This window comes from Lissotriton vulgaris, chromosome 4_1, assembly GCF_964263255.1.
Source record: "Lissotriton vulgaris chromosome 4_1, aLisVul1.2, whole genome shotgun sequence".
Classification (NCBI taxonomy): Eukaryota; Metazoa; Chordata; class Amphibia; order Caudata; family Salamandridae; genus Lissotriton; species Lissotriton vulgaris.
In genome coordinates this window covers 1927922020-1927946730 of record NC_141691.1, presented here as the reverse complement: position 1 = coordinate 1927946730, position 24711 = coordinate 1927922020, and positions in this window count along the sequence as shown.

Genomic DNA, 24711 nt, shown 5'->3' with positions numbered 1-24711 from the left:
TTCACCTGGGTCCTTCTTGGGGACCACTCCCAGCGGTGAACAAATGAAATTAGGAACCGGCGGGTGCCTATATGGGCCGGCGACCCGGCCCGGGCAACTTCCTTTGCAATATTACCTTCCACAACCATCGGGTGTTGCTGAACGGACAGTTGATTTCTGCACAGCGAGTCCCCCCGAAAATCCCCCGCCGGGATGTGGAAACCATTCGAAAAACCGTCCCGTAACACCCCAGCGGAGACATGATCAGGGTATTCGTTTAGCCAGGGGATCATTGCCATGATATCTACGGGGGTAGGTAGTGGTACCCCTCGGCCGATATTAGACCTGTTTGGTACCTCCTCTACCCCCGGTATCCCCATTCTTGGCTCTGCACGAACTTTCCGGGTGTGAAGAATGTCCACAACCTGCACACTCATGCCTGAAGTTACATGTCCCATGTGGCCTGGTACACTTCCCTCTGTTAAAATTCCAGCAAACTCCCTTTCTACCCCCATTCCCACTACTCCTGGGTTGGTGATCACCTGCGGGGTTTGCTCGAAAGGGCGCCGCCGATTGCTGGCGGGAAGGCGCCGACCCATACTCACCAAGCGAGGACGACTTTGTCGTGCCTGGCAACAGCTGCTTCTGCCAAGAGACGGAGTTGAGACAGTCCCACGTCAGAGACGCATCGTGCTCCTTGGCCTTACGAAACTTACTATCATAACCCCTCCATTGATCGCCCTCATATGTTTCGTAGAAATCCATTATACGTTTCTGATAACAGGCTAATTCAGTCATAATCTCTGGCTTACGTTCACCCATAATAGCAGTAAACATCCCAAAGGCCTTGGCCCAATTAGAGATCGTCTCATCCACCCTGAAGCCCGCCATTTTGGCGCGCCACACACTCGGATGCAACAAATCCTTCTGAGCCTTAGCGTACTCAATCTCGTGATGATCCGTCAGGAGCGAAAACATATTTACATATTTATCAGCCCAAATCATCTCTTTCGTGGCCAGAGGAATATGCTGAACTACTTTCTCCCTCTTTGAGGGCAAAGACCCCCCGTTTTCCATTGGCAATGGCTGCTTACCAGGCTCCATAGCTGGTCCTGCTGATTTTTCACCGCCAGCCGCTGGTTCTTCCGTGGGAATCTGTGAGGGGACAAGAGGGACATTCGCCTTCGCAGCATCTCGCGATTGCCGCAACTGCTTCATTAATAACCTAGCCTCTTTGGCCGTGTCTCCGGGCGCCGCTGCACCCTCGGTATTCTTTCCGAGCCACGCGGCCAACTGGGCGGCCAACTCAGGAGGCATTTCCTCCTCGCTGGTGGGCGTTACTACAACCGGAATCGGCTGACCTGCGTCCGGGATCGGTACAGGTACCGGGGCCTCGACTGGACTAACTGGGCTTACCGGGGGTGACTCGGGAACTGGGGACTCCCCCCCTGCCGCCCTATTCCTGGCCCTTTTACCTCTCCCTGCAGGTACTACTCCCGGCAATGCTGGTCCGATAACCTTCTTCGGTCTGCCCGTATTATTCATTGCCGCCATTTGCTTTTTCATGTTCGCCATGTCCTTCACCAGCATGCGGAGCATCTGCTCCGTCCCTGCCTTCTTTCCGACCTTCTTGCCAGGCATCGTTGCCAGAGACTCGACCCTTGCTGCTTAGCTGCTCGACGAGGTCCTGGCACCAGAGGTCCGCAGATACTGGGAGAGAAGGCTCCTGGAAGAGAAACACAAAAATTACAAGTTCTCAAAATTGCTCCTTGTTCCGTCTAGGGCTCACGTGCAACGAGGGGGTGCAGCTTCCAAGCACAGGAACAAGAGGATGCTTATCTGGATTGTTGCTCCTTTTATTCCTCTTCGGGAGGGCGTGTACCCTCCTCTGGTACGCCTACGGGGCGTGACCAACGGTGTAGGTGTCTAGGACAACCCCTTCTTGGGCGGGAAAAGGCGCGCCCTGGCTACGCCGCTTCGGGCATACCAGCCGAGACACGCCCCCCCCCGCCCAAAATGGTTTCCCGGGGGGATCCGGGCACCCCGCCATACGTTCGGGGGGACCGAGTGGTCGCCCCTTTCCATTAGTTGCTGGTGTAACGTTGGTGAGTTTTAAATGGTGCTTCTGATTGATTCTTGATATGTACTCATGAGTGATGATGGTTTTTAATCCTTGTAGTAAAAACCGACTGTCTTGTGTTGTTACGGTGTCTGATCTTAAAATCAATAAAGTTGATTATAAAAAAAATATATATATATATCCGGAGGAAGAAGAGCTTTAAGGCTATTAGAACATTCCACCCTCTGAGGATAAAATGTTCTATATTAAAAACAGATAAACAGAAACAGAATCACTGGAATGTGGTAGCAGGAGGCCTATACCAGTCGTTGTTATCTCTAAGATACAAACCATTGTTTTCAATGGTGCTCTCAACCTTAAAGTGTTCCAATTTTTATTTTGTTATTTCATTATCATTATACATATTTGTTCATTATCTGGTTGGATTTAAGATTTCAGTGAATTAAGAGTAAGATATGGATAGTAATGTCAAAAATAAGTGTTTAGAATTGTAATTTGCGTTACAAAGAAGGATGTTTTATGGAACAACATGTTGTGTGCATTTTATATGTCACTTTCAACAAAAATAGATGTGCACAGCTATTGCCTGTTATGTTTTCTATGTCGTACACAATAATATGTGAACAATGAGCCTTCTCTTTGAATGCTCTTTTGAACTAAATGATTATGATGTAAAGCCCTCCTGAATAGTATTGCGGTAATTGATGCACCTACATTGGGTCATTTGGGATCTCATTAACTATAGGTAAACAGTGCACTCCCTCCACACTTCATAAAGCAGTGGCGGCTGTGGATGTACAGAACATTCAGCTGAGGACAAAATGTTTCTGCTGAAATAAAGGTAGACCAAAATGATCAATAAAGTTTTCAGTAGATACTAAGAAAACCTTTACTGTTGTTTCACTGAATTATAGATGCAACTCTATTATGAAATCGGCGAATTTATTTTTTAATAGCATTGTCTGTAAAATATGAAAGAGGAACTATAATGTTCGGAAAATTGGACACACATCATACATACTGGCTCTGATACAGAAAGCAAGTTAATTTTCAAAAGTTTAACAAACGATAGTTTCACCTAATTGTTTATTGTTCTATTAATTCTATTTACCCTCTAAACAGTCAATACTTTTTCAACTCACCTGCAAAAGTGTTAAAACTGAAAAATGAAATACATCTTTATTTCTGGTAGATAAAAAAATCAAGACCACTTATACTGAAATGAATAAACAAAGAGAGACAACCGCTTCTTTTTTAGGGAATACTATTTGTGATTTGAACATGAAACTGTGGGGCATATGTACTACTAAAGTGGAGGAGCGCGGAATTAGGCCAAGAGGGCTGACGCAGCACTCTGTCACTTTAGAATGCAGGGCTGCACCCTATTATAACAATAGGGTGCAGCCCTGCTTTTCTCCCTGCTGAGTCGCTAAATTTAGCTGCCTAATGCCAACGCAGGCGGTCTTGGGCCATAATGGAAGGGTGCCTGCATTGTATGAAATGATTGCTTATGTGCCGGAAGGGATTCCTTCCTGCACATAAACAATCATAAATGGTGATTTGTAGCTTCTAGGTGTGCTGCTTGTGCAGTACAAAGAAAATGCTACTCATCATTTTTAAAATGATTGTTTAGCCTCTTCCATGCTCATGATGGCTCCCGTCCGTCATGAGTCACGGTGGGCGTGTGCGCACAACGGCCTGAAGCTGTCATGACCACCCCCGCAATTGGAATGTCCAGCACTGTGGCCGAATTTGCGCCGCAGTGAAGAGGTTATGTGCAGGAAGGGACATGTTCCTGCAGATAAACAATCATACATGGGGCCTTATTTATGAAGGTCTTGCGCCGCCGGTGCGTCACTTTTAAAATGGGAAAAAGTGACGTACCAGTGGCGCAAGGCCTTCATAAATTAGGCCCATGGTATTTTGCTGTTTTTATGTGTGCTGTACAATGCAGCACACATTGAAGCAGCAAAAATGAGGAGAAATAAAGCATTTGTCTTTGTTTCACCTGTTTAGGAGGTTTTCCCTGGTCTTAATTTTGACACTTATTTACTCCACCCTTGTAAATATGGTACAACACCAAAATTAATGGGATTTGTGGCAAAACGCCAACAGCAACACCCACTGTCCACTCCTTTCACGATAAGTATATCTTGAAAGGGTTCCTGGCGCCACCTTGTGAATAAGACAAAGCCCCTATCAACACAGGACCGTCAGTAAAAGTGACGTTCCTGTGGCGATAGGGGCTTATAAATTATGTGTAATCGTTTGGAGGCAGAAAAATTGTGTTGTGTGGTGTCAGTGCATGCGGTAAATGTTGCTGGAGCATGACCATGGTATTGGGTGAAATATTCTTGTACTATGTAAGTGGCAATGTAATGGTATGGGGAGGGTAGTACATTCATACAGGGTGGGTAGTTTGGGTGGAAATGCCATGATGGTAGGGCATTTTTAGTCAATGGTTGCTCAGATATACGGGCTTCGGTATGGTAATTAAAGTATGTGACAGAAACAAAAATCACATACCTTATTAGTAGAGCAAGCTTTAGTGCTGGTGGGGGCGAGTGTGACAATAATTTTTGGTGCTCCCACACTCCATGACCACTCCTGGATTCTCTTACTACCACGGGGAAAAGGTGCCCTTATCTCTCACAATGCCAGCATCCGTGGGTTAGCTATTATCTTTAAAAAAGGCGCTAGAGCCCAGATTGAAGATTTCAAGGCAGATCCAAACGGGAGATGGATAATAGCCAATGTCCAGTTAGATCTTAGGAGATTTACCCTAGTAGTCTACTACGGACCTAACCAAGACGACCCCACTTATATAAACACTATACAAAACCATCTGATAAACATCACTAATCCTATAATATGGTCGGGTGATTTTAATTTGATATTAGATCCTAAGTTAGATAAATCCCACAGTTCTAGGGCAATAAGTCATAACAAATCTAGAGAAACATTATTGCACTGTATGTCTAATTTGGGAGTTGAAGACTTCTGGAGACAGAGAGCTGGGAAAACATTGGGGTTCTCTTATCATAACCATAAGTATAGGCATAAATCCCGAATTGATTATGCCTTATTTAGCTTCTCTCTAAAAGATTTGATAAGGAATATCACATATCTACCATCGCACTTATCAGATCACTCTGCTATCATTTTGTCGCTAACAGTAGACCGCGAACACAGCTTTGCCTCATGGTCCTTCGACCGTACTCTTTTATTAGAGGAACCGGAAAGGGTTTATCTTACATCCGAGACCACTGCCTTCTTAGAGTTGAATTTAGACTCGGCCCCATTGGTTAGTGTGTGGGAGACGTGGAAAGCGTATATAAGGGGATGCATTACTAATAGGGCTTCTTACAGGAAAAAGAAGTATAGAGAGGAATTAAGGTCGATAGAGCAAGATCTGACAAAACTGGATTTAATAGATCAAGTACCTTACACCAACTTAGATAAGAAAAAAGAGCTAAAGGACAAATTAGACACATTATTACAGGAGAGAATTAATAAACGTTGGCAGGCTAGTAAACTCTCCCACTTTGAATACGGTGAGTCAGCAGGAAAGATATTAGCCTGGAAAATAAAAGCTGAACAGGTTAGGAAACACATAAAAGAAATTAGAGTGGTTGGAGAATTAAATACCAGAAAAACTGATACAGCGATTGGTGAAGCCTTTAGCACCTTCTTTCAAAAAATTTATACTGACGAAATAATTGATAATACTGATAACATCGAGGAAAGAAATAATTGGCTAGAAAAGTTAGATCTTCCCGAGCTAAAAGAGCAACAGAGCGAGAATGTAGACAGGGAGATAACCCAGGGGGAAGTTGAAAATACCATTAAGAAGTTAAAACAGGGAAAAGCCACAGGACCGGATGGGATTCCGGGTGAAGTATATCGGGTCCTTAACTCCACACTTACCCCGATAATGACAAATCTATTTAATGATATACTATTAAAAGAAGAGACACCACCTAGATCCTGGGGAGAAGCAAATATTGCCTTAATCCTAAAACCAGATAAAGACCCAACAGACTGTGGTTCATATCGTCCAATCTCGCTCCTAAACAATGACTATAAGATCTTTTCGTCAATTTTGGCCGCTCGTTTAGGTAGCGAGATTGGAGGTATCATACATCAGGACCAAAAGGGGTTTATAAGAGGCCGACAACTTGCCGACTTAACATACGATCTAGTTGGAGCCATAGACATTGCCTCAACATTTGCTTTACCTCTTGCAATTATGACTCTCGATGCAACAAAAGCATTCGATAGAGTAAACTGGTCCTACTTACATGCCGCTATGGCAAAGTTTAAAATAGGACCTAAATTCCGTAGAACGATAGGTCTATTGTACAAAAACCCTAAGGCAAGTTTGATAATAAACGGAACATGCACAAATCCCTTCCAAATTTCAAGAGGAACGAGACAGGGGTGCCCTCTTTCCCCCTACTATTTAACATTTATCTGGAACATTTTGCTCACTCCATACGAGAAAATCCTAACATCCCTCCCTTTTCATTCTCAGGGTGGGAAAAGAAAGTCGGGATGTACGCTGATGACATTCTTATTTACACTACAGACCCGACACGGGCCTTCCCTAGGGTAATCCATAGCGCGGAGGAATTTGGGAAACACTCAGGCTATGGAATTAACGCAGGGAAGACGGAGATAATGGCTTGGAACATCGACAATATTCAGCTTCCCTTAAAATCTTCAATGCGCTACCTGGGTATAAGAATCACCAAAGATCCTAACCTGTTGGCTCAGAACAATCTAGACCGCGTTTCACACGAAGCGAAAATATTAATGAAGTCCTGGTCATTTTTACCTCTCACCATCTATGGAAGGACTAGCTTAGTAAAAATGTCCATTCTCCCGAAATACACTTTTCTCTTCAATACAATTCCTTTATTATTTGACACAAACAAATTAAAAACATCCCAACAAAACATAAATTCATTTGTTTGGTGTTACAAATCATCCAGGTTGGCATGGAAGAAACTGAGAAGGAGAAGGGAAAAAGGAGGCCTTGCTCTGCCAGACCTGGAATACTATGCGTGGGCCTTTCATCTGACCCATTCCAGGATGCTATTAAAGTCCCCATTAGACAACTCTAACAGTTACTTGTTCAAAGCCATGCTATTGGGTTCAGACCTCCCATCGGACGGATTTCTATTTAAATTCGGGCATCAGAGGTTTTTTAAAAAAGTTAGACTGAAGACATTATACTGCCCCATAAAAGAATGGTCTCAAATTAAATCGAAGGCGGGGATAGCATATTTTTCTGACTATGCACCGATATGGGACTTTCCTGGGCTTTCATCGAATTCCACACAGACAATAAAAACAGTCCTACAAGAAGCAGGAATTACAAGATGGGGAGAATTAGTAGAAGATGGCTCTCTTATTGATTGGGAAATATTCTCAGACAAGGCAACCTCACCATTAGCTTGGTTTGTCTATAGTCAGCTCTTAAGCTGGCTTCGTTTTCAAACAACTAAAAATACCAAATTTGGAGGAGACAGTTTATTAGAGAAGAATCTAATGGAAAAATCACACAAGGGAAAGGAGGTTGCTGCACATTATTGGAGTATCTTGGAAGAAAGAGAGGATGAGCTTAATCTTCCGACAAAGCTATGGGGTGGAGAGGGTGAACCCCAAGCAGAAGGGAAATGGATTGAGTCCTTTACGCTTCTTTATAAGATTATAAAACCAGCCTGGCTGAGGCGCAATCAATTGTTTACATTACATCGGGCATACTATTCCCCCAAAAGGCTTTCTAAGTTTCAACCGGGGAAATGCTGCAGTAAATGTTCCCTGCCAGCTGCCTCAGATCTACATATGTTCTGGGAATGCCCGAATGTTACTATTTTCTGGCAGGAAGTAAAGACATCGCTGGATTCAATCCTCAAAATCTCTGTCCCCCTCTCATGGTCCTTGGTAATATTTGGACTGAGTGACAATATCAAAGGATTAGAAAGAGAGTTCCTATACTACGCCATATTATTAGCTAGAAGACAAATATGCAAAAATTGGGTTAACATCAACCCACCAACTCATGCAGAGTGGTTGTCTTCACTTTACATCACATCAAAAGCAGATTTGGCCAGAACATGTAGCCCCCGTACTGTGAGATTTTGGAATTTCTTAATTGAGTGGAGTCGGAACAGTTAGGACCCCGGGGTTTTTTTTTTTTTTTTTTTTTTTTTTCTCCCCGGGTCCGATGATTAAGCCTCTGTCTCCATGTCCAACGGGAGGCGCCCCATGCCAAAGCTAAATTGGACGTTCAGCCCATTTTGGGTGGATATTGGAGCTAGATCGTGTGGGGCTATATTTCTCAGCTTTGACACCAGACCGCCTTCCAGGGAAAATTGACGGTACCTTAAAAAGGCTACTGGGTCCCGCGGAGGAAGGCCCCTGGATCAATTAGGTGGCAAATGAGGACAATAAAAAAAAGAAATAAAAAAATTATAATAAAAAAAAAAAATAATAATAATAAGTTAGTGCTAAATACAGCCCTCACCTGAGGTCAGTGCCTCCTCCATAGGTCCATGCAAAACCAACAGTTGATGGACAGAATGCAGAACAATGTCATACATTCACCCCAGTACAGAGATCTGGTCCTAAATCCATCGTTTTTTTGCACTGCACCCCACCCCAGTTCAGACATGGCCATATGCGAATCAGCCTTGACCCTGTGCCTCATGGGAACAGTCCAGCCCGAACTGCCAAGCCATGTCTTTACTGGACCGGAATCAAGCATCCTAGGACCGGTTTCTGGCTATCAGCCGTCTTCAGGCAGGATAGCTTGACTCCAGTGGTGTGGAGAGCATGGGACTCACCTGTGAGCATACCCATCCCACTCGGGGTGACAAATGCAAAACCAACAGTTGATGGACAGAATGCAGAACAATGTCATACATTCACCCCAGTACAGAGATCTGGGCCTAAATCCATCGTTGTTTTGCACTCCACACCACCCCATAGGTCAGCATCCAGTGCGGCCACACCGTTCGCACTGCCCTAAAACCTGGACTTGCTTATTGGTCTTGGTAATGGATGACCACTAAGACACCAAGAATGCCGTCATCGACATTAGGGATATCAGAGGAGAAAAAGAAACCAAAAATAGAGCCAGTCACCTGTGCAATAGCAAACTACAGGAAAGGACAGAGAGGAGTGTGGAACAGCAAAAAGAAGAGGAAGGAAAGGGAGAAGGGATAAAAAAGAATACTAGAGGAGGAGAATAGAGCAGTGACAGGAGTGAAGCAAAAGTGGGGAGAACACTAAGACCCGGATTTGGCAAGAGGTCATCGACAGCTGGGACAGTGTATCCTAACGGATCTAAGTTGGACAGAAAGGACTGCAGAAGATGCAAGTGTCATTGTAATGAACGAGTCAGTAAGGAAACTTGGCGATGTATTCCTTGTTATATCTGTTTACGGTGGGTTCTGAGAAGAAGAAAGGAAAAAAGACAGTTCTGTTGCTATATCGGTGGTATGAGAAACTGATGGCAGAGAAGAACAGAACAGTGAACGCAGAGGAACAACCAGATGGTTACCATATTTCCCGGGAACTCTAGCTGGCAAGCAGGAAGATGTAGAAGGTGAGGATGACCCAGCATGTGTTTAGGAGTCATTAAAGAGACAGGATGACATGCCTGCCATCCATGGACACAGGCGTGAGGGGCAGTGAATCATGTGCAAATAACCTTAGAATTGAAGAAAGACAAAGAAAGAGAGGAAGTAGCTGTGGTAAGAAGTGTGTAAACTGAGCAGATCTATTTCAGTGGCATTGAGTTAACAGTTAACAGAAATTGGTTAATGTTAATTAAATGTATTTTAATAGTCAGGTAAGCAACAGTTGCTCCAATATTTTAGAGAGAAGGAGGGTTAAGGCAAGGCAAATGAAAGTAGTGTAATAAATCCATGGACTTCAATAATTTAAAAAAATTTCAAAAATGAGCAGCTTTTTGAAAACAGAAAAAAGGAAGGGTAACATTCTGAAAGAGAGAGAGTTAGTGGATTCAAGATCTGTGACTGAAATGGGTTAAGTGTGGCACAGCACAGGTAGGTTGTTTACAGTGTACAGCTCATTTCTAATTTCATTGGAAAAGATAGGTAGAAGCTTTGATTTATTATTGTCGAGTATATGGATCCTGTTGAGTGCGTGGAGAGAGTGGAATTATGAAAGTGAAAAAAGAAAAAGTTTAGAATTGTAAATTGTTGAAAGACCGAGGCTGTACATAGCCCTCTTTTCCCTTATTTAGCAATAAAGGGTTAACCTCCCTAGGAGGAGAACTTAACAAAGTGTTACATTCATTATTGTTAATAATCATTGCCTGATAAAACTGATTTCAATGTACAAGAAATGTGTCCCATTAGAAAACATAGGAATATGTCAGATTAACTACTGAAATCGAGCTAAATGACAAATTAATGTTGCTACTGTTGCATATTTGCACTAAATATACTGAATGTACATCTGTCCTTGCTGTCACATATGCTACTCGTTATTGTTATCAGAGTTGTCCCTCTAATTACTTTTTCAATAAAAGACTCGTTCACTCTGTGTTAATGGCTAGCTCTGTGTAACCTGTTTCTATATGCGAAGCACCATGATACCCTGGTGAGAAGGTCTGTTGTCCATAAATATCCCACTGAAATAAATTAAATAACATCTGAAATGTATAATTATTCTCTATTCCATATTGCAATTTTTAATAACCCAACATGCTCATTGAACACAGTGCATTTGTTAGCTGCTACAAGAACAACATATTAATGTGTATTTTAATGTTGCTGCTCCAGTGGACACACTCTCAGATACTTTATCAATTAATGCCACAGATGTCAATAATGCATTTCACTACAAATGGCTGAACCATCTGCAGTTATCATAGTATCAGTCTTAATTATGATGAATTACACATCGATATTTGAGTATGTTTTGGGCTAAGAAAATAATTGGATAGTTTGCCTTTTATTGTAAAAACATATTTCACCAAGATGTAGTCATCATATAAGAAAACTGTATCTCTACTTAATAACCATGGAAAGTGGAGGGGCTATCTGTTTGCGTGTATACCTCAAATAAAAATAAATATTGATCCAGTCTGGATGGAGAAGTGAAAGTCATGAGTTGCATGGAGCAAGTAGTGGGGTTTGTACTCAAATGATTGCCGATAGTTTTTTTGAGGACAACTCACAAAAACGTTTATGAGAAAGTGAAGGAGTACTGAATCCACTACCAAATGACCAACTCCCTAATAGTAAAAGGGCAGAAAAGGCACAGTCAGTGCTGTCTATTTGTGCTAATTATATAAGAATATTCGCAAAACATTCCAATTTTAGATGATTTGAGGTCAGTACACACAGGCAGGGAAGAGTACATAAAACAACACTACAGGAGTACTACTTTACATACTTCAAAATGCCTTTGTGGGGAGAGGCATGGCTAGCAGCCGACCATAATGGCTGCTGCCTAGAGAAGCTCTATGATCCGACCGACATCCACAACAATCCAACATATAATCCGCTGAGGAAAAGTAACGTGACGTCGCGATCCGGGCGTCGGAACTACTGGAGCACCTGTTGATCCTTCTCTGAGCCCCGGGAGATGCAGAGTGGGGGCCTTGCATCATGCCTGAAGGACGCGGCCTGAGCAATAGAACAAGACCAGGACCTGGAGTGCCACTGGGATCCACCATTGGAGGGAAAAGAAAAATGGCGACACCCGCCAGGGAGCGGTGAAACACCATAACGCTCTCCACAGCACTTGCCTGCATAATGCCTTTGGCCATGGCCCAGCTGTGCGTGGCCCTCCAAAATCCGTGGAGAGCATGTGATTGACCGGAAGGTAAGGCCCGGAGCCCTCAGAGTGCCTGATCTAGCCCCCGCGGTGAAACCGGCATCTACACGGCGAGACCCCTGACCTGTGATGGCGGTGGGGGAACAGGCACTCAGCGGGTGCCTAGAGAGCAGCCAACACTGATGTAAAGGCCTGGGAGGACCTCAGCCCACCGCGGGATTCCATCGAGAGCACCAAAGCTTGAACACACTTCGGGCCCTGACAGTGCTCTGGGGCACTGGAGTGAGGTGGCAATACATCGGCTGCCACTGGAGCAGAACTACCGAGGGTCAGCAGCGCTGGAGATAGGAGAAGCTGGGCGGCAGATGCACCAACTGCCTGTGACTGGCATCCGCGCACCCAAAACCTTGGGGACCCCCGGGGGTCTGTGGCGTGGTGAGAGTGCCCAGGAACAAATAGCCGGCCCGCATTGTCTGCTCCACATTTGGAACCGCTCTCTGACGACACAACTACCCGCACTGTCCCTGGTGACACATGGCTGGAAACCCTTAAAGGCAGCAATTGACCTACAGTCATTACGGCAGGCAGAGGTGACTACAGCCACAAACGCCATCAGAGTTGAGCTCATTATCAGACCAGACACAGAACAACTCTTCAGTCCCACTTTACCCTACATCCTCAAACTGCAAGGGGATGCGAGCATGACCGCCAACAATAGTCTCTGTTACATTAAGCACAAGCACCAATGCGCCGGCCGGTTCCCCATGCGGCGCCCCTGTGACTCATCTGCAATGGGGGGCCAGGGACAACGCACCAGCAGGACCAGGCAGAACAGAATGCCGTGCTGAATAAGACTTGAGCTCCCGAGGGCCAGGCGGTGGTCACGCTGCATGACATAATAACCACCCTCACCAAGGTTCAGGACACTGTCGGGATGATCTCTACAGATGTCTGACTCCTGAGAGCTGACTTCCAAAAAATGGCCGCAAGAGTGACCGAAGTTGAGAACACCACAACGACCCTTTCTGCTGACACCGCTATCTTACAGCGACAAGTGTGCCAACTTGTTTTTGTAGCTAATCCTCCTGAGGCACAGCCGGGAGCAGGGACACTCGAGAGAGTTTCTTTTAACTTTGTGTAACTTGTGCAAAACTGCTTTTTAATCGGACTTAAGGCACTATTCCTGTGCAAAACTGCTTTTTAATCGGACTTAAGGCACTATTCCCCGCACAGCGAGCAGAACGCTGACGCGGGCGGGTGGTTTCCAGAGACCGGAGCCATTGGCCAGAATCAAAGGCACTGACACCAGCCACGCCCCCTTACCTGACATAAAACGCGCGCTGACTACGAGCGCTGTGTTTGTAGCTAATCCTCCTGAGGCACAGCCGGGAGCAGGGACACTCGAGAGAGTTTCTTTTAACTGTGTGTAACTTGTGCAAAACTGCTTTTTAATCGGACTTAAGGCACTATTCCCCGCACTGCGAGCAGAACGCTGACGCGGGCGGGTGGTTTCCAGAGACCGGACGCCATTGGCCGGAATCAAAGACACACCCACTGACACCAGCCACGCCCCCTTACCTGACATAAAACACACGCTGACTACGAGCGCTGTGTTTGCAGCTAATCCTCCTGAGGCACAGCCGGGAGCAGGGACACTCAAGAGAGTTTCTTTTAACTTTGTGTAACTTGTGCAAAACTGCTTTTTAATCGGACTTAAGGCACTATTCCCCGCACAGCGAGCAGAACGCTGACGCGGGCGGGTGGTTTCCAGAGACCGGACGCCATTGGCCGGAATCAAAGGCACGCCCACTGACACCAGCCATGCCCCCTTACCTGACATAAAAGGCGCACTGACTACGAGCGCTGTGTTTGTAGCTAATCCTCCTGAGGCACAGCCGGGAGCAGGGACACTCGAGAGAGTTTCTTTTAACTTTGTGTAACTTGTGCAAAACTGCTTTTTAATCTGACTTAAGGCACTATTCCCCGCACAGCGAGCAGAACGCTGACGCGGGCGGATGGTTTACAGAGACCGGACGCCATTGGCCGGAATCAAAGGCACGCCCACTGACACCAGCCACACCCCCTTTTTTACCTATTCCAACTCCCATAAAGGATGTGTCTCTGGCGGAAGCGCAGCGGGCGCGACAATTGCGCACCGAAGGCTCGCTTAAGGCAAGCTCGTCTGCGCTCATCCGTGCCGGGACCGGGCACAGGGCAACCCCCCCTGGCCGACTGTCCCCGACCCTCGAGGCTCACAGATATAGTAGGGAAGCACTGATGTTGCTGGATCCACTGGCTGGCAGAGCCACCTGCCCACACCTAGCCCCAAACATAATATCTGAGCACAAGAACCCTTGCCCCGATTGCCTAGGGCGTTTACCACATATAAATCCCCTCCCACTTGAATCATTACCTAAACTCGATCAGATTCCAAACAGGTGTATCCAGCTAAAGTATGCTGGATATAATCACACCACCAGGGGAGAATTATTCAGTGGACTACTAAATGTCAGATCCCTCCTGAAACATGCCACCGAAATACAGCTACTGATCGAATCCCACAACTTGGAGATTCTATTTCTAACCGAGACATGGACAGCGGTGGGAATGAAATCAGAGCTGGGGCCGGCATGTCCAGTAGGATATAAGATTGTCCATAAACCAAGAACTAAGGGAAAAGGGGGAAGAATAGGAATTATTTTCAGGGAGGAGTTAAATGTTGTAACATTGGATATTGATACGGTCTCATGTGCCGAAGTTCTCGGGATATCAATAAGACATGATTCAGGCCATTGCCTCACGAGCTTAATCTGCTATAGAACACCGGGGCATATCAATGCAATACAACAGCAGGAATTGATCACTGTCATTAACAACATGTCAATCTCACATAGCAGACTGTTGGTACTGGGAGATTTTAACTTGTGGGATAACGATCAATTACACACAGCCTTCTATAATATCACGCAATCTTGTGACAACTTAGGTCTGAAACAATGGATAACTACCCCCACACATAGACAAGGTAATATACTGGATCTAATTTTCGCTGCAGAGGATCTTATCACTATGGGAACAATACTACCAGTAGATTGGTCAGACCATCATCTCCTACTATTTAACATTCATACCTCGATCAACACAGAACCAATAAACACGCATCCCTGGACCTTCATTAGTCGTGACTGGAAGGGTCTGCTAAAAAGGAAAGAAGAAGGGAAGTTCGACTTCCGTCAAGCAGGAAACTCGTTTAATTTAGATAACAATATTACCACAAATTATCATCTACTATGTAAAGAGGTAACCAGGAAGCTTGAAGATATTGCACCATTAAAAGCAATTAGAAAAAGAGGAAAACCCTCTGCGCCCTGGTATACGGTCAAATTGAAAGAACTGAAAAACGCCTGTAAAAGGGCGGAGAGGCATTGGAGGAAAAATTACCTAGAGCAGGAGAAACTGATCTGGAGGCAGACAATTGTGGAGTATAAAAAAGAGATCACCTTAGCTAAAGCGAACTTCTTTGCAGACCTAATATTAAACAGCTCAAACAAATCTCGTGACACCTTTAGGATACTCAAAGAGCTGTCTCATCCTGAGTGTGCTAATAGCCAAATCAAGCCCTCACAAGAATTATGTGATGGTCTAGCATCCTTCTTGCAGGACAAAATCATCAAGGTCCCCATCCCTCTAGTGAAGAACAATAGTAACACTGAGAATAGGGAGAAGAGCGAAGGAATTATAAGATGCCCCACTCCAAAGGCCATCTTGGAGAATTTTGAGACCCCGACAGAACTAGAATTTACAAAAACAGCCCTTAATATAACATCAGGATCTCCCTTGGACCCTTTACCTCATAAAATAGTAAAGGAGTTCAGGGATGAACTCTTTCCAGTACTTTGGCAGCTGTGTAACCAATCCTTTAACACAGGCACGGTACCAAAAGATTGGAAACTGGCGGTTGTCACTCCCCTACTGAAGAAATCAAATCTAGATCCGAATTGTCACAAAAACTATCGACCTATATCACTCATGCCATACCCAATCACGATCATGGAGAGGCTTGTTAGCATGTCACTAGCCCTCTTCTTGGAAAATAACAACATCCTTGAAGAGGAGCAATTCGGTTTCAGGCTAGCTCATGGAACCGAGTCAGCTTTACTGACGGTTCTGGACGATCTACGAATTGCTAGACCTGTCCGCCGCATTCGACACGGTGAGTCACGACATCCTGCTGACAAGACTGAAAAGCATTGGAGTTGGGGGAGCGGCGCTCGACTGGTTTCACTCCTATTTGACGGACAGATGGCAGGCAGTAGCAATCCCTCCGTACCAGTCTGAGTTTGTCACAGTTCCATATGGGGTCCCACAGGGGTCGGCAATCAGCCCGATACTTTTTAATATATATATATGCAACCCCTGATGGGCATCATCAAGGCTCATGGCATCAGCGTGATCAACTATGCGGATGACACGCAACTGATGTTTTCTCTTGATGGGGCCCATGCAGACTCACTTGAGACCTTTCACACCTGTATGCTGGAAATGTCATCTTGGTTAAATCAGAACTCAATACAATTTAATAGTGACAAAACCGAAATACTACATTGTAAAGTAGGTAAAATCACTAGAAGTCTACTCACGGACTTCTGGCCTCTGGAGCCAGGGGAGTCACTGACCCCAGTGAAATCAGTGAGGAACCTTGGAGTCAGCTTTAATGCCTGAGCCTATAGACCAATGTTAATAGGAAGGTAAGTAGCTGCTTCGCCTTAATGCGAGGACTTCGAAAGCTACTACCCCTCTTACCAACACAGGTCAGAGCTACCATAGTTAGGACCACCATTCTCAGCCGCCTGGATTACTGTAACGCTCTGCTACTGGAATCCCCTGCTTATCTGATCTCCAGACTTCAGAGCATCCAGGCGGCTGCAGCAAAATTGGCACTCTCCCGAGAGCGAAGAACCTCTACCACCCTTGCTCTGGCCGATTTACACTGGCTACCTGTACATCAGAGGATCCTTTTTAAATCCCTATGCACTGTGTTTAAGGCAGTGCATGGGATGTGCCCCCGACCACTCCTAAACAAATTTAAGTGGTACGAACCTACTCGGTCCCTTCGTTCTTCCTCATCCAACCTCATCAGCATACCCAGGATAAGGAAAGCCTTCAGCATAGCGGCAGCTCATCTGTGGAACAGACTACCTATTGATATCAGGAAAACAGATGATCTGATGGCCTTTCGAATAAAGGTGAAAACGTGGCTCTTCCCTAAAATCTAACTCCAACTCATGATATCCCCTCTGCCCATGATGCACAGCGTTTATTAGCTATATGAATCACAGCGCTAGGATGCCCGTAGTGTTGCAGAGCGCTCTGTAAATACTATAAATAAATATAAATAAATAAATTGAAACGGAAAAAAATTGATAATTGAAAGCAGGGGGGGCCCCAAAATGGACTTATTTGTCAAAGATCTTATTGAAACCCATCTCCAGCCTCGAGGACTCTCCAGCTTCTTCTCAGTGGAAAGGGCCCATCGGGTGGTGGGTGGCAAACACAAACTCGGGCCCACCTCAGGCCCATTCTAGCTCGAATCTTTAACTTCTGCAATGCCATACTGCAGACGGCGTGTGTGGCCCCCCGCTGTCCCTAGAGAACTCTGTAATTTCATTCTTCCCGGACTACGCGGCAGCGGTCACCAAACAATGTAGAAGCTTACTGGAGGTGAAGACGGACCTCCAACACCGGTGAACTCGCATACTCCATGCTCTTCCCGGCAAAGTTACAAGTAGTTGCGGATGGAAAAACCTGGTTCTTTGAAATGCCTGAGGATGCTCAAGAATGGCTCGAGGAATGGAGGCAGGCCCCAGTGCCGCGACAAACAAGTAAGAACCAACATCACCGTCAGCAGCATCACAGAGCTCGAGAGACATAAACTCCACGAACGATTCTACTTTGCCAGACACCGAACACTGAGGACTCCTTAGACATTGGTGCTCCTGATTTGCGGCAATGTTGGGGGCCGCCTAGAAGACAGTATTGAGACTCAACCCCACTGGGGCACATCCTTTGATCAACCATCCTCAATTTGGGCCACCCTGCATCATTGCCCCATCGGGCACCTAGACACTGGCATGTTCTTTTCTGTGCCTGGACGGTACCGAACGCGCATCTAAGGTTTTGGCAGGGAGGAGACTGTGGGGGTGGGACAAGTTAATGTTAATGTTTTTTTTCACTTCTCTCATACAAGAACGCCAAATGCTGAATATGTCAATACACAGTCTGTGCTTGATAACGATACTGCACCGCTCTACACGCCATAGCGTAGCAAATACACCCACTGATGGGAGGGGACAACCGGACAAACTTTATGCCAGCACAACCCGAGACCCTTAGCGCGCTAGGTCCCCCTTTCTCAATCATATCCTGGAATGTAAACGGACTCTGTGACAAGATAAAGAGGAGGCTGTGACTGCATTATCTCAAATGTCAAGCCCCTGCAGCGGCCCTCATCCACGAGTCACACTTAATGGGTTCCACCTGTAAGACTTTGGACAGGTGGGGATTCAAGATGGCGGCACACTCTGCATTGACCTCGGGATCGAGGGGGCTGGGGATCTTTGTTCGTAAAAACTTCCCACTCGTTATCAGTGGATCATGAACGGACGATCAGGGTCGCTTCGCAGCTATCTCATGTCAATGGAAAGGGCGGGCATGTAATGTGGTCTCTGTCTATATCCGTCTGGATCTGCATAATCTCGCCCTCCCCACCCTGGGTAAATTCCTGCTCGCACTCCCACAAGGTGAACTGGTCATTGGGGGGACTTTAATGCCACGATTGATGCTACACTTGACAGATATCCCCCAAGAGCACATGGCGGGGCTCAGCTTTGTCTGGCTGAATTCCTTGACGCCTTCGGTCTGATAGATGTTTGGCACCTACGTTTCCTCCAGGACCGACAGTACACCTTTCATTCAGGTGCCCACAATAGCCAGTCCAGGGTAAACTACATCCTTACCCACTCACCGGCCCTGGAGGGAGTGTCGGAGGTTGTACACCTCCCCAGGGGTGTCTCCGACCACTCCCCAGTTATGATAAAATACACATCACACTTTCTGGGGAGGCGCTGCATCTATCCTATAAATCCCAGCTTCTTAAATGGCCCCGCTATTTGGAAAGGCCTGCATGGCACCACAAAACAATACTTTCAGGAAAACAAGCCCTCAGTGGCTTCCGCCACGACCCTGTGGGAGGCCTTCAAGGCCGTCCTACGTGGACAAGATATATCTTTAATTTCTTCTCACAAACGTGATGTAGTGCCTCAGGTACAGGCCCTCGAGCAGACGATGAGCCACGACGAAACCGAACACTCCGCAGATCCTAATGATATCACAACTCACAAACTCAATCTAGCCAAAGGAGTGCAGAGACTACATGTGGGAGGAGGCTAAGTCCAAAGTTACCAAAACACAACACACTATTTATGAAAGCGGGCAACAAAGCCGGCGAGCTCCTAGCCAGGCTGGACAAGAGGGACTGAGCGCGTTGCTGTGTGCCACAACTAACCTCTAACACCGGGGAGGTAATCACGGACCCGCAGGAAATAGTAAATGCTTTTGCAGCTCATTATGAGACAATCTACACCCCAAGGGCCATGGCCACACTGGAGGTGCACCTTTGTTCCACTTGGACAGACACACTCATAGGACCGAGGGGTTTTGGGTGCACTCTATGACAAATCTCGGAAACACACGCTATCGGGACCCACTGCCCACACTGTACACATCTGGTTCACGGCGCTCCGCGCACTTGGCTGGGACGGGGTCCTAACCCAACATACACTACTTTGGGCTACCCGACACCTGGGACGACTCTGTAACAGTAAGGGCTGTGCTAAATGGGACCTAATAGGTATATCGAGGTTGGGTGTTCCTGTGGAAAAGGGATGCGATTAATTATTTCTCCCAATTGCAAGAAACCTACGAAATGGCACTAACTGAACACTACCGCTACCTGCAGATCAAACATGCGCTCACCAAAACTATTCCACCAGGCACCAATCTCCCTGAGACCTTGCCACTCGAGGACAGACTACTGACGTATTACATAACCAAGAAGGCCATATCAAAAAATAATCAACAACTGGCGGGACCCTATGGTTGCCCATCGCGAGAAATGGTAGACTGAGCTGGGAGAGTTGGACGAAACGGGCTGGCAGGAGACCCTTGCATCCCAATGGAAAGTAGCCATACCCTCCAAACTACAGCTAATACAACTTACAAGGTGGGAAGAGCTGAATATCTGGCATGCCTGAGAGATTGTGGGTCATTGGGTACTTTTTTACCATACACTGTGGGAATGCCTCACTGTTTGTGGGCCTAGATTCTCCCCAGAGCCCAAACAATGGCTCCTCAACATTTGGGAGCCAACTTTCCTCAACCATGCGGCTCAGGAATGGGCAACCATGGGCAGGATGCTGGCTAAACGCAATATAGCTCAGCATTGGGGGTGCAGACAGTTCCCACACACAGACAATGGTGTAGAGGCATGGATAGTGCAATGGTGGCAGAGAAGGTGGTCTTTATTCACAGAAAATGTCCCATGAAATGGACACAGGTGTGGGGCAAGTGGAATGCCTACAGGGGGAACATCTGTGCCCACCTCCCAAAAACTCGGACCCGGACCTGAGTAATTAACAGACATTATCTCCAACGGTGTACCTTGCAATGACGCTGTACTTATTGTGTACGCAGATGGGGGACTGGGCGGGCGATGCATATTCCTGATATTGTTACATGTGGGTTGACACAGCTGTGCTCACTGTGTATATGTACGATTTGTGGATTTCCGCAATCAGCACTAATAAATGCGAAAAATAGGCCTGGTCGGTAAATTTTGTTCCGCTCGCGGAATTTGCGGTATTTGGGTAATTTCGCATTCCGCGGAGAACACAAAATTACCAAAAATACTGTGTTCCGTGACTACGCAAAATTTTTTGCTTGTTCGCATTCTCAAATGCGTGTTCACGAGATATTTTCCCCCGAGCATGCAAACAGCGATTGCAAACAGTAAAAAAGCATCGCAAACAAGCAATTCCGTGTGTTCGCGGAATTTCTGGGTGTTCGTGGAGATTTTTTACCGTTTCGCGGAGATTTGCGTAACGCGATTACGCAAATTCCGCCCACCTCTACAATAAAACTGTGTTTTTTTTTATAATGCCTTTGTGAATAAACCTCATTGTGATGGGCCAATTAGAAGTTCAGCAAGAACGAAACATGTTCTATAAAGGAGCGTTATGAATACAATTGTCATTTTTAAAGTAGATATGTTTTGGTCTTGTGGTATATGATAACCAATTATTCAAACTTGAAAACTGTAACTACTGTTATAAAGATGTTATCACAGCTCTGGCATTAACATCTTTTAATTCTGCTTGTCGGCCTTTGTGATTATCCTGATTATCATGACCACCATATGTCTTTATTTATTTTAGTTTTATTACAACATGACCACAAAATAAGTCAAAGTTAAAATGATAGTAAAATGTAAACCTTTCTCACTGGAATGATATGTAATGGAAATGAATGCCTACACCTTTAAGGAAATGGACACAGGGCCATGGAGATGGGGAATCGAGAGTGTATAGAAGCCATCCCAGCTTATATTTTTCCATGCCCCCTAATCTAAGTCCCAAACACGGCACCTCCCACTATATTTGCATTTCATTTCTTATTTTAGGCCTATTGTGAAGCATTGTATATTTAATTTTCTTTCTTAAAAGTGTCATGTACTTCTTAAAAATACATAGGATCTGCGCATTTGTAGGTTACATAAACTATGTGATTGGGGTCTAGACTGATTCCCAACACCCCCAATGGATATGTCAGCCTATAGACCAGCTAGCTCACAGTGCTACCATAAGCCCCCTAATCTTATAAATGAGAGAATAGTTTCTGGTAACCATCAAGCATGGCAAACCTTGATCCTTCAGGTATTGTGGAAATAGTACAGTACTTTTCGCTTAGTCAATCGGGCTTACTTAGTCTCAGAGAGATACACAGAATAAATGTTGGGGACATTTTCAATAAGCATTTATTGAACCAGCTTCATTCCAGTATAATACATGTTTGCTGTGGCAATCATTAGACAGAAGCAAATGTAAAATATTAATAGCTAAAATAGAGTAAATAAAAAGTTGAATTCTACCATGGTGCTAAAACAGTGAATATTATAAACATGGCACTAATAAAGTATACTCCTACAATGCAAACCCTATCTAAGCATGCATATGGGTGTAAATCCAATAATCCCAAAGGAAAAAGCCAACCCTATTACCTGATGGGAGAGAATGAAGGACACCATCTTTGTTGCGAATTGGACACCTTGCAAGGGATATCAGACCGCTGCGTGTTGAAGCTTCAGAATGCGGGACCCCAGTGTCTTGTGTCAGCGTGGAAGTGTCTCCTTATCTAATAAAGGTATGGTTCTTTTATACTATAAAGATAGCCTTGGGATTCCTACCACAATCGATATGTTGTGAGTATAATTATGTAAATGAGCCTAAATCAATACTTGCAAATATTCAAAGTGGTTCGAGGATGAAGATGACCATGGCTTTTATGCAGAGTATGTTCATCCTGTTATGTACATCATGTGGAATTGAATTTTCTGAGAATCCTCATGCATAATAAATTAGGCTAGTTTATAGGAAAACAATCAATGTTATTCAATATATATATTATTCATATATTGACATTTAGTCAATATATGATCAGACCGACTGAGCACATCGAAAGCCATGGTGCTCAGTGAGAGCAGAAAAAAATAAATCAAACTTTTTTTTTCATTCCAATTTGATCTTATTTTGGAAAAAAGGCTGAATTGTTCCCATCACATGGAGAGCCAATTGTTTATGTGTCCCGTGTGGGAGATGCAACATCACTGCAGCTCACATTTGCAGACGACGGTCCCTTTAACACGTCTTATATCAGATCAATGGAGTAAAGGTGATTTTCTTCAGTTCCCACAGCAGCTGCTGAGGAAACACTTAATAGCAGTGAGCCTGTTAATGAGCCGTTGCCCGTTCCGAAATGAGCTGAAGCATCCCATGGAGGCTCTAAGTATGCCATTGTCAACAAGGGAATACATTGAGGACACTGATACATATGGGCCTATAAGGGGTCCAGCAGCACGTCTATGTCCGGTGGTGCAACCGATGGAAGGGTCAGACAGATGACCAACATGCATTCCTATCCGCAGAATCGGCAGCGGAACACAGGCTAGATGCTGTCAATCCAAACTGGTCTGAACGATAGGAACCAATGCTCGTTAGCTCCTGAAGCTGAGGTTTGCCCAGATGGAGTACCATGTGTTCACAACAACATCACACCTCAGTGCTTTTTCCATCTCTCAATGAACTGGGCTGTTCACTGTGTAGCAGGAAAATTAAAAACAGGATGCTCACTGCAAGTAGTAAGATCAATGGAGACCCTCAAAATGCTTCCTAGTGCGGATAGTGATGAATTCTGGAATAACTCCAAAGATTCTCCGAAAGTTGCTCAATAGTTCAGAACCTATACGTATAAATAGGTGCATGATCCCCCTCGTATCAGACATGTTAAGATACGATGAACCATTTTCTTGAAATGTAGTAGGAAGTTTGAATGGACTAGTGCCTGTATCTCAGATGAAGACCTTGCATTCCGGAGATCAAAAGTATCTCTGGCTGAGGTCAAGTCCACATTCTTCAGCAAAAGCATGGCTTTCAGTCTGTTCAGAGAATCAAACCATATAAAGGAAACATTCAATGAAGGCCATAGTGTTGCCTCCCTAACTGTGTGGGTCAGTGGAAACAATACTCCCATGCAACAAGTAACAAGCATTTGCAATGCAATAGGTCTCGCATTAGGAAAGTTTGAGCTATGGTTTTGTTTTTGAAAATAGCGAAATTAATAGCTTTGTCATTTACAATGCCATAGTTATAACTTTCGCAAATGTGACACCTATAGCATTTGTAATGCAATATGCGTTGTATTTACGTGACTTACATGTATTGATATTACAAATAACAATGATTTTTATTTTATTTTTAAATAATTAATACTTAATAAAAGTTATTGTAATTTATAATGGCAATAGCTTAAACTTTTGTAAATAACTTTTGTGAACATTATGTTCAGTGTATTTTATTGTGACGAAAATCCAAGAACAGAAGTGAAATATCAACATCTTTTTGTTACATTTGTAATAAAGCTTGAAACATTGAGAGAACATATTTGAACCATCTGTTGTTGAATGGTTGCACGGATTGATGCTGTGGTGGTGCTGAGTGATGTTGTGATGGCGAACGAGTGATGCTGTGGCATTCAGTGATGCTGTGGTAGCGCATAGTGATGTTGTGGTGCCCCTGAGTGATGCTGTGGTGGTGCTGAGTGATGCTGTATGCTATGCTATGTTTTGTTATGCTATGCTATGTTTTGCTATGCTATGCTTTGCTATGCTATGTTTTGTTGTGTTTGGTATGCTATGTTTTGCTATGCTTTGTTGTGTTTTGTTAACCTCTCCGCTGCGCCGACCGTTCTGCGCTGGTGCGGAACGTTCAATTGCGCGGGCGGGGCCGGAACGTTCAGCAGATGTGTGCAGCACTACCGAGGGAGTGCACGCGACGTCCGCCGCACCGAAGGGGTTAAGCTATGCTATGTTTTGTTGTGTTTTGCTATGTTGTGTTATGCTATGTGCTGTTGTGTTTTGTTATGCTATGTTTTGCTATCCTATGCTTTGTTTTGTTATGCTATGCTATGCTTTGTTGTGTTGTGTTGTGTTTTGTTTTGCGATG